The sequence below is a fragment of the Hemitrygon akajei genome, chromosome 20 (genome assembly GCF_048418815.1).
Source record: "Hemitrygon akajei chromosome 20, sHemAka1.3, whole genome shotgun sequence".
Classification (NCBI taxonomy): domain Eukaryota; kingdom Metazoa; phylum Chordata; class Chondrichthyes; order Myliobatiformes; family Dasyatidae; genus Hemitrygon; species Hemitrygon akajei.
The window spans coordinates 55113491-55130571 of record NC_133143.1 but is presented as its reverse complement, the minus strand read 5'-3'; positions in this window follow the sequence as shown (position 1 = coordinate 55130571).

Here is a 17081-nt window from a genome sequence, read left to right as displayed (position 1 = left end):
TTTCTTTGAGAGGAAGAGGAACAAAATCTTAGAAGGCTCTAATGCTACTACAAACGGTTTAAGAGGCTTTTCTTGTGACAGGACCATTTCATTGGCTAAATCATTTTAGATTCATAAAGTCAGAGGGAGATGCAGAGTGAGAACTGGACATTCAGCCCATTGAATTCATACTAGCCTTCAACCACCCATTTATACTTTGATTTTTATTTGTTTAGCCACCCTAGTGTAAAGTTTAAATGTCATAAAGCAATTCAAGATAGACAGAAGATGAAGAGTAAAAATAGAGCAAGCAGTCATCACACCCACGGTAATTACCATTTAAAATATCCCTCAATAACCATCATCAGTTAAATAAAATGACCAATAAGCACATCTAAGATAGAAATACAGTACATACTGTCTCAATCAGTATCCATAAGTAAAATGTAATGCAAGTTTCCTTATGCATTCAGGTATTGAAGTTCTCAGTGTACTTGTATGTTCTGATTTCATTATAAACACAGCAAGTTTAATATCGTCATCATACATGTAAGTGAACACAATATCGTGCTTCAGTAGTTTAACAGACCATAAACAGTATGAAGCTTGTCTTTTGGTTCAATTATAGATTTGCAAAGAAATAAAAATTGAGTTAACAGACTTTAAAAGGGGCAATTTTACAACAATTTGCCACAACCTGAACAAATTTAGCACAAAGTCCTCAACATGAGAAAATTCTTGAAGTCATAAATGTGACTAATTTAGGGACTTTAACAAGCAAGGAATTAATATTCTTGCTTCATTTGATATGGTATCAAATACCATAAAACATTAAATTAAACATTAAATTAAAAAGTTAAGTTAAAGACACACATTCACAATGAATCTTACACATAAACAACTTCTGTTCAGTTTGAATATCATCTATCTACTAGGAATAGAAAGAAGTCAGTGTTTACAAGCTTGTGCCAAGCTTACTGTCTAGGCTTTCTGCCTAGCTTACTGAGATGAGGAGAAGTTGCTTTAGTCAGAGGGTGGTGAATCTGTACAATTCATTGCCACAGACACCTGTGGAGGCTAAGTCATTGAGTATACTTAAAGTAGAGGTTGATGGGTTCTTGAATAGTAAGCATGTAAAATATTATGAGAAGGGGGTTGAGAGGGAAAATACGTGAATAAAGTGGAGCAGACTCGATGGGCCAAGTGGTCTCTCTACTCCTATGTCATATGGTCTCATATGGTATAGATAGTCCTTGAGAATATTTATTTCAGAAATAATTCCCTTTACAATACTGGTAACCAGTACAGTGAAAAGGAATTATTCATTTCCTCTTCAGAAAATGTTTTATTAATGATAAAAAAAAGTCTTGTGAACCAGTTAAATAAATTTCATACAAAGAATACAAACACTGCAGAGGTTTTCTGTTCTTAGCAGAAGCATGTTAAAAAAACTGATAATATTGCTTGTCATTTATTATTATTTTGCTGCATACCCAGGATTTTCATTTTACGTATAGACAGAAATAAGCCACCACTAAAAGCTGATAATAATGGGCGAAATGCATATAATCTGGTAAGAGTATTGGTGTCAAATTAATATATCTTTATGCTAAACAGCTGTATTTGAGTTTTTATTCTTAGTTTGCAACCTCTTATGGATATGATTTCTGACAACTACTCACCTGTCAACCACATGAGCAAAGGTAAATCTGAGCACAGAACTGCAAGCAATGTGAAATAATTGGAAAAACACAAGAAGAGTGAATGTAACACACACAAAATGCTGGAGGAACTCAGCAGGCCAGGCGGCATCTATGGAAAAGAGTAAACGGTCGATGTTTCAAGTCTAGACCCTTCATCAGGGCAATGAAGTGTGTTGTTTGCATCTATAACCTACGTGGTCTGAGGATATGCTTTCAGCAGGCTGCAAGGGTTTCCAGGCTTCCAGCGCCAACAACTTACTAACCCGTACTAACGTATGCATTTGGAATATGGAAGGTAACCAGAGCACCCTGAGGAGGACAACACAGTCTCAAAGAGAACATACTATTTCCTTACAGACATGGGTGGGAACTGAACTCCTCACAGGCACTATAAAGCATTATGCCAGCCTCCAAGCTACCATGCCACCCTGTTTATTCTGAAGGAAGCCAGTTAAGACCTGCTTCGAAACTCAAAAGATTCTGCAGATGCTGGAAATCCAGACCACCACACACAAAATGCTGGAGGAACTCAGCAAGTCAATCATGGGGAGTAAACAGTCGATGTTATGAGTGCTGAGACCCTTGTTCAGCATTGTGAGGCCTGTGCTGCTTATAGGCTTCACCTGTGGAGCAAAACTTCACGTGTGATATCAAATGCAGACCGTTCACTGATTGACATCCAGAAATGTGCCCACTGTCTCCACATGATAAAGAGGCATATGCATGGAGAAAATGGATGAGATCTCCAGAAGTGTATCTCCCAAAAAAGGCATTGCTATATTAAGAAAATTAGTCATCTCTGTTTTCATTTGGTACTGGTGCAGCCAGCACTTCACTGGACGTTGCTCTCCAAAACAGGCCAACTTACAGGCCCTCTTTCCTGACTGGTGAATAATTCATTCTTCCTTTATCCTTTATTGCAAAAACCACTTCTTGATTTGCTTCATCTTAGCATTCCAGATGTGGCAATGTTCCACGTTACCAGCTTTGCCATTGCTCCTGCAGTTTTCAATACGAGCAAGTTCCTCATAAAAGTGATCCACTAATAACAATGGGTATGTTGACAGGAGACTGTGGGTTCTTATGAACATGAAAATATCTTTATTATGTCTTAGCCTGATAAATAACTGAAATTTATGGTATCCCTTGATATGTTGTACATCGCATTTTCAAATATCAAGTAACCAGTGATTGCACAGGTGGCTTTGTGGAAATGCAACTGAGGCAGCTTTTACAACAACATTAAGATGACTTCAGAAGGAAATGATTACAGCAATTCAAAATGAGAATGATAGATTTCAGTTTTCCCAATTTTCCCTCTGTGTCTCTAGAGGCTGATGAAAGCCCTGTGGCAGTTTAAAAATAAATCATCAGTAAAGATACAATTGATGGAGTAAATCTAAGGGCCAGTCAGGTCTGCTGTTTAAGTAAGTTTCAATATAAATACAATTCAGAAATTAATTCCCAAGTACAGTTCTTAACCTTAAGCCCAAACCTAAGCCAATCATTTCCTAAAATCCAAATTACTAACAGTCATTGCAAAATGTACTGTACATCTGAGCCTAGCATAAGGTTAAAACATTGAACTTCATTAATGTATAAAAAAATTATCATGGTACTATAATTTTGAAAAAACAATGTAGAATAGCACTATACACTTCACTAGTACCTAAAGGACTCCATGGGATTGTTTCACTGCAGTGCATGCTTTCATACACACCACTTGCAGATAATTTAAGATGCATATGTTATTTGTTCTTTTACCTAAGTTGCATGGATCCCTGTGACTTTTGTAATTAATGAATCTTCATTATATTTTGTTTGTGTAATTTAATTACATTTGTTTTCTAAACCAACATTAGCCTTGGTAGGCAGCTAACTCTGTCATTTAGGCTTGTTGCCAAAGTATCTGTTCTGAAACGGCAGAGGCAATTTCAACAAGCATTTTTTATAAATGCATTATCATTTGGCACAGAACTGTGATTTAGCTTCTGAGCCGGAGGAAATGAAATAAAACCTACCGCGGCAGTTCTGCTCACAGCTTGCGCGCCATGCAGTATGTTGATAGTCAACAGTGGGATTAAACTGTTGAATTATTGCACTCTGTAGGATATTGTGTGTTTTTCTTTATTCAATATCAAATTAGTAAGGCTGCCGACAGTATCTGGATCACTGAACTATTTGAAGATTTGTTGTAACTTCCTAATTGGTTAGGAGAGTACTTACATTCACGCAAGCATGGATTGATCTGTGAGGTATGTCAACTGGTTTCATTTGCCATCTTTGTTGCTTGCATTAAGCCTTTCACAAGCTCATATACTCCTACCCTCCTGCTAAAGACCAATTGCAGACAGTTTCCTTAAACGCAGCAAAAACATTTTGAGATGGTTAACCTATTTGTCCTGTTTGACTCTGCTGTAATAGAAGCCCAAAAGCTAAGCATTAAAAGTAATTAAGTTACTGTTGTAAATGAAACTAAAGAGAAACTATCCCATGAGAATGCACAGCGAGAGAGAGAGATGGGATGCCAATGCAATGTATTAAGATGTTTAGAGACAGGAAGGAAATGGGGCAAAAAGAAGCTGCTCAGGGAACTGAACGGGTCAGGCAGTGTTCGTGGAAGAAAAGGGATAGTCTATATTTCAGGGTGAGCCCCTGCATCAGAGAATGGAGCAAATGGGTTTGTTTTCTTCTGAACAGCAACGTGATGAATCCTTTTGGGAAGTAATATAAATGTTGATTAATGCTGATTTGTCAGACCATAATGGTGTAATCAGTGACATAACTGTGGTGAACTACATATACCTGTCTGGACACGCCCCCTGATGACTGCTCCTGGGGCTCCTCCCACAGACCCCTGTATAAAGGTGATGGAGGTCTGAGCCCAGCCTCTCTGTCTCCAGGATGTAGTATAGTGGTCACTCACTGCTTGTTCCTTCTTCCAGTCAATAAAAGCCGATATCTCGCCTTTACGTCTCAGAGTGAGTTATTGATGGTGCATCAGTAACCTGGGGTCATCAGGTGTTTCTGGTCTCTTAACATCAGAAACTCTCGCCCAGGGGACCCAGCCAGGGTTGATCAGGCCCTGGCTTGTGTCACAACAGCAGTGATCCACGGGTCACACCTCTTGATCCATAGCCATTTGGATGCTCTCTCGGCAGTCTCTGTGATGGTCCTGATGCCTCTTTTCTTTGCAGCCCCCATATTGCCAAGGACAGAGTAGGTTCTGCACAGTGAGCAGCCACCTCTATAGGCTCACATTATTCCCTTTACCTCTGTCTCTATCGCTGCTCTACCAGCTCCTGGTATGTTGCTTTCTTACACTCAAACATCCCAGAATAATAAATAGTGAAGGATTAAGATAGGAATTATAGAATTTAGCAGATCAGGGGAGAACTTAGAACATAAAGCAGTACAGCATAAGGGCAGGTCTTTTGGCCCACTGTGTCTGTGTCAAGTACGGTGCCAAATTAAACTAATCCCTTCTGCCTGTATATGATCCATATCTCTCAGTATCCTCTCTGTTCACTTGCTTATCTAAGAGCCTCTTGAAATGCACTATCATATCTGCTCCCACTACCATCCCTGGCAGTGTGTGTTCCAGGCACCTGCCACTCTCTGCTTAAAAAGCAACTTGCCCAGAATGAGAATCAGGTTTAATATCACTGGTGAGTGTTGCAAATTTGTTGTCTTTGCAGCAGCAGTACAATGCAATACTTAATGATAGGGAATAAAGCTGCGAATTACAGTAAATACACATGTGTGTGTATAGTAAGTAGTGACGTGGTGTTCATGGGTTCAATGTCCATTTAGAAATCAGATGGCAGAGGGGAAGAAGCTGTTCCTGAATCTCCATGTGTTCCCCTTTAAACATTCACCACCTCAGCCAAAAGCTAGCACCTCTACTCAACAACATTTGCATTCTGGGAATGAGATTCTTAATTTTATAAGCTTCTATCAGGTCTCCAACACTCCAGAGAAACCAGTCCAAGTTTGTTCAACGTCTCCTTATAGCTCATGTCTGTAATTTAGATAAAGGAAAATTTAAATCTGTGTGACTAAGTGTAGGGGGAACATGAGGGGCAGCTGCTTCACTCAGAGTGTCGTGAGCCAGTGGAACAAGCTGCCAGCACAAGTAGTGCATACGAGCTTGGTTTCAACGTTTAAGAGAAGTTTGGATTGGTACATGAGTGGGACGGGTACTGAGGGCTATAGTCCCGGTCAGGTCAATGGGAGTAGGCAGTTTAAATGGTTCAGCATGAACTAGATGGGCTGAAGGGCCTGTGTCTGTGCTGTACTTTTCTGTGACTCTACGACAGGAACAGGAAAGAAGTAAACAGGAAAGGAAGATCTAGGAAAAGACAACACGTGAAGAAAACAAGACAAAATTAATGTTGTTTTATCTAAAATCCTAATCGAAAATTAACTGAGATTTGTGGATGGATGACTAGGTCATAAAAAATAACAAGATCAACATGAGAACAATAAAAGTTTGACCGAAGTTCTCTTATAGAATATTTTTGAATGCCAACAGAATGAACGCAGCTGAATATATTGAAAAGGGCTGCTGTTATGAAGGATTTTGGAAAGTAATGAACAAGTGCTTTGCTGGAGGTTATGCATGGAAAGTATAGGATCAATAAGGTCATCAAAGTGAGCATAAACTGTCAGATATTATTCCAAAGATACAGTGGAGGTGTGTAGTTGCAACCTTCAAGCTGATCCAATACAACTAGAGAGGGAAGAATGCCCTTAGGAAGAGAGAAGCTCAGACACCTTATGACACTGAAAGAAACAAAACCAGGATCAGGTTTAATATCACCTGCATATGTCGTGAAATTTGTTGTCTTTGCGGCAGCAGTACAATGCAATACATGATAATAGAAGAAGTACCGTGAATTAGAGTAAATAGTGCAAAAATATTTTTAAAAAGCAGTGAGGTAGTGTTCATGGTTTCAATATTCATTCAGAGGGGAAGAAGCTATTCCTGAATCACTGTGTGTGTGCCTTCAGGCTTCTGTACCTTCTTCCCGATGGTAACAATGAGAACAGGGCATGACCTGCTTGATGGGGGGTCCTTAATAATGGACTCCTCCTTTTTGAGGCAACGCTCCTTGAAGACGTCCTGGACACTATGGAGCCTAGTGCCCATAATGGAGTTAACTGAGTTTACAACTCTCCATAGCTTATTTCAATCCTGTGCAGTAGCCCCCACCACCAACACCACACTCTCCCCACCCCATGCCACCAGGTGCTTGAAATTAAAATAACTGCAGATGTTGGAAATCTGAAGTAAAATAACATTGTTGGAAAACCTTGACAGATCAGAGAGCGCCAGTTGACATAGGAACAGAAGGGATAATTCAGGTCGAAGAGCCATCATCAGACCTTCATCAAAAGATAGAAAACAAGTTGGTTTTTTAATGTGGGGGAGAACTAAATAGATTGGTAAGCAGCACATGAAGACCGTTAGTATCTAAAACTGAACTGCAATCCATATAAGTGAGGAGTAATGAAATGTTTCTGAGGGTGAATCGAGCAGCAGTGAATAGCAACGGAGCTGAATATCTTTCAACGGCTCAGAAGCAGAATCCTAGATGTGAACCTAAGGGAGCAGAGGAAAATCTCCAGAAGAGATGCTGACAACTGGGATGCAGACAGGCATCAGTTTGTTTAGTTTTAATTGCTACCTTATATTTTATGGTAATTATAATCAAATGAGTTTTGATTCAGTTTGCCTATCCTGTTGTTTGACAAAACAGATGTTATAGATGTTGGAAGAGAGAGTTTCTGAACAGGCTGGGAAAAGATTCAGAAGACTGTATTTCATTCTCTCTACTTCTTTCTGTCTTGATCCCCTGGAAGTTACTGAATTAGAAAAAGGAGATTGAGGAGCTCCAAATCTGCTTCAAACATCTTTACCTCAAAAGACGGCATGTGACTGTTAAGTACTAGTTTAAAAAATTGTTTAAGAAGCTAAATATTATAAAGGGAATATACAATGAAATATTTTTGCCAGTATAACCAGAAGTTGGTAAATGAGTGAATATTTCAAAAGCTGGGTTTTTTTTTCTGCTTAATTCTATCCGTGCCACAAAATAGATTTTAGCTTAAGCCTTAAGAGATTTTCTTTGTTTTCTTTTCTACATGGGCAGGCAAATTGACATGCTAATATATAGAAAACTATGGTATCAAGTGGATGCTACAGAGAGGTCTTTTGATAAATAACTAGGTCATGCTATGGTTCAACTAAATGCAGCCTTGATCATGCAGGATGTGAGATCAACATTCAGGAAGCTGCACTTTAGTAAATATCTATGATACATCAACAAAATTTGTAGCAACTGCCCTTGCCTGCTGCGTTTCAACTGTCAGCTGAAAGGGTATGGCATTTTGGGTTAAGGACAGGGTCAAAAATACCTCCAATATCAGGTCTGCAAGTTGTTTAAGAGAAGAATCCATTGACAGCTATATCTGTGCCTGCCAACACCAGATAGGAAAAGGTCTGACTCTCATACTGAGCGTATGAGACTTGCAGAGTTTGTACTGAGATATAGCAGACCACTGTCACCTAGTGGATCCTGATCTTGAACAAATGGCACATACTCAGTGATGGCAGGTGAGAACTGACAGTCAAAGTTACCCTTCAAACTCATAAGTCCCGATGTTGGGAAGAGAAAATTGAACTGTCAGCAGATCACAGAAAAGTACACCAATTTCTCCCTCTCTTTATCTTGCAGCATTCTTAGGGTGGACATAATTTGAGTCCTGTCTCATCTCTGCGTTTGGAATAGCACCCCTCAGTGGAACAACACACTATTTCGAATATCAGGAGCGTTTCAGTTAAGAAAAGAGCAGTTAAATTTAACGATATTGCAAAGCAGAGGCTTTTGCTTCTAGCTTTATGCAGCTGTTTTCAACCAATCTTTCTCATTCTCACAGTACAACCAGCTGCATCAGATTAGGTGGTCTCTGTAGCTTCTATTATAACAAAGCAATATTTAAAAAAAATCTTGGAATAACTTTCTCAGCCACATTTTTTCTCTATATGATTGCTCATCTTATTAAAGTGACACTCACCTATTTTCATTGATTGAAGTCACTTTTGGTTCAAGAAAGTTGAAAATAAAACAGCGAAATTCAATACCTTTCATTGGGGCCTAATTTTCTTTGGTAGAAACATTTCACAGCAAACTAAACCCGTCTCAACTTTTGCCCTGCAGATTTTTTTTTTCTTTTGGTGAAGCTGTCAAGGGAATAAAGTTACTGTAGATAAGTGAAGTTCATAGTCATCCTTAATCCTTTGAGGACCACTGTATCACCCAGTAATACAGTGCAAAAGATAACAGGATTATAGTTCTTTGGTCTGCTCAATTAAATTCTGAATAGATTATTCCATAATCATTGCTGTATATTATGTTTTAAAGACTGTTAAAAGTTATATAGTGAAGTCTTGTTCTTCAAAATTCTCTTCAGTTCAATATTTCAAAACAAAAAGACAATTCAAATCATTTTTGTCTTAAGTTGGTTCATTGGCAGCTTCAGAGAAAGTAATTCCCAGGAAACCATAGTAATTTGTGCATGAAGAAACATCTTTGGATTGGAAATAGAGATCCCCAAGTGTTCATAATAAATGGTATCTTCTCATCATAAATGGAAGTGGTAATAGAGACGAGCTCCCACTATCTATTAAATGTTCCCAATGGCGTGCTCCTCAAATAGCCTCTGACAAGCAAGTTCAGCTCATGGCCTTCACGAGTGGCATAGCTACTAAGCTCGGAGGAACTGTTTCTGCCGACAGGAGAACGGGCAAAGGCAGGTTACTGGCACCTTAAAACCATCTGCTTCAGGGAAATGGGGCTTGTCAGCCGTGGTTGGCTGCTCATCTAGGAGAGGGAAAACCCTGACCTCAATGTACCCACTCATGGGGAAGGCTCCAGGAGTAAATCCTGAGGGAAATATCCAGAGCTGGGGTCCCTAAGATAGTCCTACGTTGAATTCAATGCTGACTGGAAACTCTGGCGATGCTGCTGGTGCCGAACTGTATCGGTCTGCTGTGGGTTCATCAGGTGCATAGGGAGCGGGAGCTTGCTACGTGGACAGCAGACTGCTCTCTATGTTGTACATCCCAGGCTTGCATATCTAGACAGCTAGAATGCAAAGTCCCTGGGCAACCCCGCCCAACAGAGACTTCACCAACTTAATATGGTGATACACACCTGTATAGGAACTGTTCATTTTCTTGATGACATTATGAATGGGGTGGTCTGCCCATAGTCCTCTGTCATCTTTTAATATTGGAAATCAATGTATCGGAACTCCAATGATAGCTGCAATACAAATGGTACAATATTTACGTGGGTGGAGAAGAGTGCTTAAAATATCTGGGAATCCCAGAAATCCGAAAATATCCAGACAAATTAAATGGCCAGACCTAATAAGGGGTTGAGGAGCAGATAGTAGATTATTGGGGAGATTATATATCTTACGGAAAGTAATGAGTCAGGAAGGTGATAATGGATTGAAGGAAGGTCATGGAAGATACTGGTTGATCGAGTTGATAAATCCAGGAGCTTTGCATGTTGGGGTGGCTGAAATCAATTAATGAAAGAGGAAATTTCCTCAGGAAGTCCTGGAAATATCTATTACTAGCAATAAGCAGTACTGGAAAGACTTAACTGTTGGGCCAGTCTCCTGTTGTCTGCCTTCAGCTGCTTGGCCTCCTGAATGCTAGGAATCCAGCCCTCAACCTTAACATCTGAAAATCTGTAACAGCATGCAATTCAATAGTCTGCCTTAGAGATTGATCCTCTCTCTCAAGATCAAGATAGTTGTCCACCCCCAACCTACTTCTTCTATCTGCAAGTGGACATGTTCAGTGCAGTTTAAGGATTGTTGTTGACATTTCCTTGAAGCATTATCCCTCTGATAGTTTTGGGACCTAATAATCAGATTAAAGGAAATCTGAGATGCCTCGATGTGATAACGTGGTTAATAACATTCATGAGCTTAAAGCACACTTCATACATGACAGTTCTCCCTCAGATTTTGATACCCATGGAATAAACCAAACACCAAATGCTGTAATGAACTCTCTGGGCCTGTGTGGGGAGCCAGAGAGCATTTGGTTCCTAGGTTTCTAGAGCACCCCAAGTGGTTAACTGTTGTTTAACTGTATCTTTCATTGTTTCACCTTGTTAAGTTTTTTTTTAAAAGCTCAGGATTCCTGTACTACTTAAGCATACATTCCTTAGTGCTTATCACTGGATCCTAGTTTTAAGAATGTTTCTTCTCGATGTGTCACTCGGTCGAGAGACCAGAGTTCTGTTGGAATTCCTATGGACTAACTCTTTTGCCGTCTCTACTTGGAAGTCTGTCTTTCCTCTGCACTTGGGTGGAGTCATTGCCAGTGTATGACAAAATATGTTGTTCGAAAAGGCTGTGCTTACAAGATATTACCACAATTTTTATGATAGACTTTAATTTTTCTTGTGATGGATATTAATTAAATTAATTAATCACATTTTCAAGTTGCATTCATCCCAGTGGCAGATAAATAGACTCATCTTCAGTGTCTGGGTGATGACCTGGAAGAATGAATTACTGGTTCTTACAGAAATAGCCCATGGTGTTTTTTTTCATTCATTTCAATGGAATAAATATCAGGAGGGTTTGACAATGGGTAGACAATTTTCTCCCCCCCCCCCCCCCCCCCCAGGCTTCTCCATAGAAAATTTGCCACAGGTGTCCATTTGTCTTTCAACAAAAAGTACCGAAACATCCAGGCCATTAAAACTGCAAGTAAATATCAGAACAAAGGTTCAAGGACACAGGGATGAAACAATCAAATAAGTTCATATTTTAAATTTTCTTTTTGACTTTGTTCAAGGGTCTGATGTAAATGTCAACAGAAGCACACAGACAAAAAAAGAGAACCTTAGTTACAATGGGTGTATCGTTCTTTTTTTCTTAACTGACCAAGAAGTAAGCACGGTAGCAATTGATTCAGATATAAAATCTCTACTAGAGTGCAAGTTAAGGCACTTAAAAGACCTAGGGTCTTTTAAGAGACTTTTAGATAGGTACATGGAGCTTAGAAAAATAGAGGGCTATGGGAAAGTCTAGTAATTTCTAAGGACATGTTGGACACAACTTTGTGGGCAGAAGGGTCTGTATTGTGCTGTAGGTTTTCTATGTTTCTATGTTTTTAAAAGTAGATGCCAAACAGCTAGTGTGAATCTTTATATTTTTAGATAGTTTAAAAATATTTTTTGTAATTATCTCTTTATCAGAATCTATACTATGAGACCAACCATTACTTGCTGAGGGTAAAAATTAATGAGTGAGTTACATGGTTGGCACAATATTGTGGGCCAAAGGGCCTATAAAGTGTTGTAATTTTCTGTGTTCTATGTTATGTTGTTCAATGGCTTTTACCACTTAATATTATCTTAAGCAGTAGCGAAAACTACCAGTGGGACCTGGACCCACTGCAATTTGCCTATCGTCGCAATTGGACTACAGCAGACGCGATCTCAATGGTTCTTCACGCAGCCTTGCATCACGTGGACAATGCAAGTACTTATATCACGATGCTGTTTATTGACTTCAGCTCTGCGTTTAACACCATCATTTCTACAGCCCTGATCAAAAAGTTATAGAACCTAGGCCTCTGTACCTCCCTTTGCAACTGGATCCTCAGCTTCCTAACTGAGTGGATTGGAAATAACATCTCCACCTCACTGGCAATTAACACTGGCACTCCACAGGGATGTGTGCTCAGCCCATTGCTCTACTCTCTCCACATCCATGACTGTGTGGCTAGGAATAGCTCAAGTGCCATTTATAAATTTACTGATGATACAACGATTGTGGCAGAATTTCAGCTAGTGACAAAAGGGCATACAGGAGCAAGATATACCAGTTACTTGAGTGGTGTCGTAGCAACAACCTTGCACTCAACGTCAGCAAGACCAAAGAGCTGATTGTGCACTTCAGGAAGGGTAAGATGAGGGAACACAAACCAATCCTCACGGAGGGATCAGAAATGGAGAGAGTGAGCAATTTCATGCTCTTAGGTGTCAATATCACTGAGCATCTAAAATGGATGTAACATATTGTTGCAGCTATAAAGAAAGCAAGACAGCCATTATACTTCATCAGGAGCTTGAGGAGGTTTGGTTTGTCAACTAAAACACTCAGAAGCTTCTACAAATGTACTGTGCAGAGCATTCTGACTGGCTGCATCACCATCTGGTATGGGAGTCTGCTGCACAAGATCAAAACATTTGCAGAAACTTGTAAAATTAGTCAGCTCTATCATGGGTACCAGTCTCCATTGTATAGAACATAGAACATAGAAATCTGCAGCACATTACAGGCCCTTCGGCCCATAATTTTGTGCCAACCATGTAACCTACTCTAGAAGCTGCCTAGAATTTCCCTACCGCATAGCCCTCTATTTTTTCTAAGTTCCACGTACTTATTTAAGAGTCTCTAAAAAGACCCTATTGTATCCACCTCTACCACTGTCTCTGGCAGTGCATTCCATGCACCCACCATTCTCTGTATGAAAATCCTACCTCTGACATCCCCCTGTACCTACCTATATCCCCTCATATTAATCATTTCAGCCCTGGAAAAAAAAGCCTCTGGCTATCCACATGATCAATACCCCTCATCATCTTATACACCTCCATCAGGTCACCTGTCATCCTCTGTCGCTCCAAGGAGAAAAGGTCAAGTTCACTCAACCTATTCTCATAAGGCACGCTCTCCAATCCAGGCAACATCCTTGTAAATCTCCTCAGCACCCTTTCTATGGTTTCCACATCCTTCCTGTAGTGAGGTGACCAGAACTGAGCACAGTATTCCAAGTGGGGTCTGACCAAGGTCTTATAGAGCTGTAATATTACCTCATGGCTCTAATCCCACGGACTCGGGATTGATGAAGGCCAACCCACCATATGCTTTCTTAGCAACACTGCCAACCTGCGCAGCAGCTTTGAATGTCCTATGGAGTCAGATCCCAAGATCTCTCTGATCCTCCATACTGGGAAGGCCCTTACCATTAATATTATATTCTGTCTCCAAATTTAACCTACCAAAATGAACTGCTTCACACTTGTCTGGGTTGAAGTCCCATCTGCCACTTCTCAGCCCAGTTCTGCATCCTATCAATGTCCCGCTGTAACCTCCGACAACCCTCCAGACTATCCAGAACACCCCAACCTTTGTGTCATCAGCAAACTCACTAACCTACCCTCTACTTCCTCATCCAGGTCATTTATAAAAATCACAAAGAGGAGGGGTTCCAGAACAGATCCCTGTGGAACACCACTGGTCACCATCCTCCATACGGAATATGATCACTCTACAACCACCCTTTGCCTTCCGTGGGCAAGCCAATTCTGGATCCACAAAGCAAGGTCTCCTTGGATCCCATGCCTCCTTATTTTCTGAATGAGCCTGAATGTAACTCAGTTTTTTTCTCTATATTTATTTATCATGTATTTCATTGTACTGCTGTGGTAAAGTTAGCGATTTTCATGAGTTATGCCGGTGATATTAAATCTGATTCTGATTCTGATTCTAAGCAAACTATTAATGAGTGAGTGATTCTAAAGTGAGTTAAAAATGTCACCAAAAATGGTTTTTCATAAACCCAATGACAACTAATCAAAAACTAAAACATAAGATACCATTTTCCTTTTCAAATAATTCTGTACTCTTTGCCATTTCTGATGTCAGTACTGAATCTCACAAGGTTACAAAATCTTTTGTTTCCCTGCCACCAGCACAATACTATTGTGACAGATTAAGGGTATCACAATGTTTGGCATCATATTTTTGAAATAATATCTATGGCATGTGTAACAAAATCATGTAAACTTTGCAGCAACAGACAGTCACTGACATCCCTTTAAAAAGGAATTGAGGCATCTGGGTCATCACAACGGTACTAGAATTTAAACTTACAAGTATTGGAGATCTTCCCCAGTGATAGCAGTTGGTTCTTTTAGCTAGTGTTGCGTTATACATCATTTATATCAGGTAGTTTCAGAGGGCCCCTTGACAGTGCAAAGGTAGTGTGGCTACACTAACTGCTTACACCAGCCCAAGCTGTTAACATTGTAATGAAGTTAAAGCACTGATACCAGAAAGGACATGGGTGAAGGGTGAGGAAGGGCAAGTTTAGGACATTTTGCAAAGAAGAAATTCTTCACAGTATAATAATTAGAATCAGGAAAGATGGGTTGAGGAGGGGTAGATGGTACAGCTTAGTAGGAGCATGAAGCCATGCAAGGAATAATTGTTGGGAGAAGTGATTAAGGGGAATACCTATCTCAGCTCAGGTATAAGATAGAAGCAGTAGGCAACTTTTCATTTAACATAAATGCAATGACTTGGCATCCAGACATTCACAGCCATTATTTCTGAAGGACCTCAAAAGAATGTGAATTGCTATAATCTCCGGAGAACAAGGAATTTGAGAAACTTAATCTATAGATAATATTATGGTATTTTAAAAGTCAAAATTTTAAAATATCTATGCTATTTACTTTCTTTCATACTTCCTTTCAAAGACCAAGTTTCAAGCCAGCTAATCTACAAATAAAGACAACATTGCCTAATGCAATGACATTAACCCTTAGATTATAGGGTAAGGAATTCAATAGAGAGATCTTTCTTTCCATAGATGGTCTTATGTTCACTTAATTAGTCTAGTTATTTAGTCTGTCAGGGCTCAAGTCTTTGTAATAAGAAGACCTGGATTGTGAAATTGGACAGCAAAGGTGGAAGCATGTTACATTATCGAATGACCTTTGGTGCCCATGTGTTTACCAAAAATAACAATCTTTCCTCACTGACCCACTGAAAGGAAGTAATTTTTAGTTTAATAGAATTATTGATCATCGGCCTGCCTTTCATGCAGTGTTAAGATGACCTGGCGCTAATTCTGAGCTGCAGCGAAGTGGGAGGAACAGCTGTCCTGCTTTGCACAGCCACATAAGCAGGTCAGGTCAGATTCCAGGTTCACCGTGCAAAATTAATGACAACCTTGCAATAAAGTAACAGCATGAATTTGAGCCGTGTAATACAACATGATTACTAGCGTTTTTATTAGTTGAGGTCTTAGCAGCAGGTAGAACCAGCTGCTATTTTACATCCAAACAGGGATGTTACAGGTGTGTCAGTCTAAAGTGTCACATCAAAGTCATAACCTTGCAGGTTCAATTTACACCTGATCCAATTAGTGGTTTAAGATCAGAGCTGCTGAAGAACATGATCCTCTGTTAGGACACTGAGAGACACTTGATCTCAGGTAAGCTGATCCATTGAAAACAATCAAGTATAAATAGGAGGTGAGGAAAGATTGAACATCAAATAAAAACACAATGGGAAAACTGAAAGCACTATCTGCCCAGCCTTTTTACAGTGTATTTTGTCATTCTTTTGTTAGGAGCAAGACTAATTGAAATGAAACAGGCTTCTTTTTGTTTGTTGCCACATAAAACACATCGTAAGATCTGCAAGTTCTTGCTCCTTCTAAATTATTAAGCATCACACCTTTCAGACCTAGAGCTATGAAACATTGTCTTGTTTATTGTATTAAAGTTACATGGGCCATATACAGTGTATCTTCAATGTCGATGGAGATATGTCCATACCACAGATAATGTCCTGGCTGTTTAAGAATTATTTTGTAATTTTAAAACCTGGTAGTGTTCTGACTCAGTTTCAGCCTCTCCTTGCAAATGCACATCAATATGCTGATCACATATTGACAAAGTTCTGAAAACGGTGCTGAAGCAAAAACTGGTCAGGTTTCCAACGAGAGGCTGAAGTATACAAGCTTGGCATTATAACTAAAGAAGATATAAAATACCATACTTGGAATCCAGGCCTGAATTGCGGTTCAGAACAATCCCTAAATCTTGTACTTATTTCAACTTTGAGGTCGAACTTCCATTCATTTCCATTAATTTTGTGGCCAGATTCCAGTACACTTGGATTAATTGTGATTGCGCTCAGGGAATAACATAACTTACCTGTATGCTAACCCATACCAGGTCACTTTCACCCATCATCACAGTACTTGCTACCCTGCATTACTTCCCAATTTATCAGGTAATGTTTTAAAATTCTCTAGTTTGCTTTCATATCCCCCTTTGTAGCCTCATCTCCCTTTATTTCCTTTATCGCCACAACCTTCTGTTCACTGGTCCAAATATTGCATCTTACATTTCCCGATTATCGGCAGATATACTCTCAACACAGGCCCTGAGTTTTGAAAATTACTCCTTAAATCTTTTACCTCTTGCTCTTTTCCTAGGGCTCCCCTGAAGGCAAATCTTTTTAAATCAAGTTTTTGGTTTCCTGTCTATCTCCTAAGCT